Source organism: Nicotiana attenuata, unplaced genomic scaffold (assembly GCF_001879085.1).
Source record: "Nicotiana attenuata strain UT unplaced genomic scaffold, NIATTr2, whole genome shotgun sequence".
Taxonomy (NCBI): Eukaryota; Viridiplantae; Streptophyta; class Magnoliopsida; order Solanales; family Solanaceae; genus Nicotiana; species Nicotiana attenuata.
Genome location: NW_017672247.1, coordinates 53,352 through 54,640, shown reverse-complemented (window position 1 = coordinate 54,640; position 1,289 = coordinate 53,352).

Sequence of the window (1,289 nt, the reverse complement as noted above, 5' to 3'; positions counted from 1 at the left end):
ACTGGAAGATAAAGATTCACAAGACAGACTTCCAGTATAATATACTGGACAAAATTTTACTAAATTTAATATACAAAAAACATAATCAAAACACACACAGCAGACGTCTACTATTCGCACACAACAGACGTCCAGTAAAATATAATGGGATGAAACAAAACTCAACTATATTATAATATTAATCCAGTATAACATGCTGGAAGATAAACATACACAAGACAGACTTCTAGTATAATATACTGAACAAAATTTTACTAAATTTAATAAACAAAAAACATAATCAAAACCCACACAGTAGACGTCTACTATTCGCACACAGCAGACGTCCAGTAAAATATAATGGGATGAAACAAAACTCAACTATATTATAATATTAATCCAGTATAACATGCTGGAAGATAAACATACACAAGACAGACTTCCAGTATAATATACTGAACAAAATTTTACTAAATTTAATAAACAAAAAACATAATCAAAACCCACACAGTAGACGTCTACTATTCGCACACAGCAGATGTCCCGTAAAATATAATGTGAAACATAACTCAACTATATCAAAATTTGACAAGAACTGAAGAAATCTAAAATACAGATGAAACAAGAAAATACTTGAAAATTAAACCTAATATATAGAGACTAGAAAAAATTTGAAAAAGAAATTACTAGAATGACAAAATTACCAGAAATAAGACAAACTAATGAACAGAGAAAAATCGTAAAAGTTAAAATAGAACAAATATTTAAACCCTAACGGTACTGAAATCAACAATAATAACGAAAATTAAACCTAAACAACCAACAATAATAACGAAAATTCAAACACATTATCGTAAAAAACAAAACTCACCCATAATTTTGAAGAAAATTGGACATAACCCAGACAAGATTCGAAGAAAAGTGCTTTCTCAGGAAAGCTAAATCCGTACAATGCTATAAAACAAAGAGAAAGGCGATAAAAAGTTACTAAACATTATGTTAAAAAGGTCAAGGGCAGTTATGTCATTTTACCATATATTTTAAGTTAAAATGGCTAGAAATCGATTACATTTAGATTGGTGGCTATTTTTCAATAGCCAACCGAAAAACTGGCTACGCCATAAAATTTATAGTTTCATAATGTATTGTATTGTATTGTATTGTATTGTATTGTATTGTATCGCTTTATGGATACAACGTTTGAATACATTGTATCGTTTAATGTTGTTAAATAATATTTTGTTATTTGGTTTGACTGTATCGTACTGTATTGTAACTGAGAAGTTCACTAAAATACCCCCAGTTGTTTT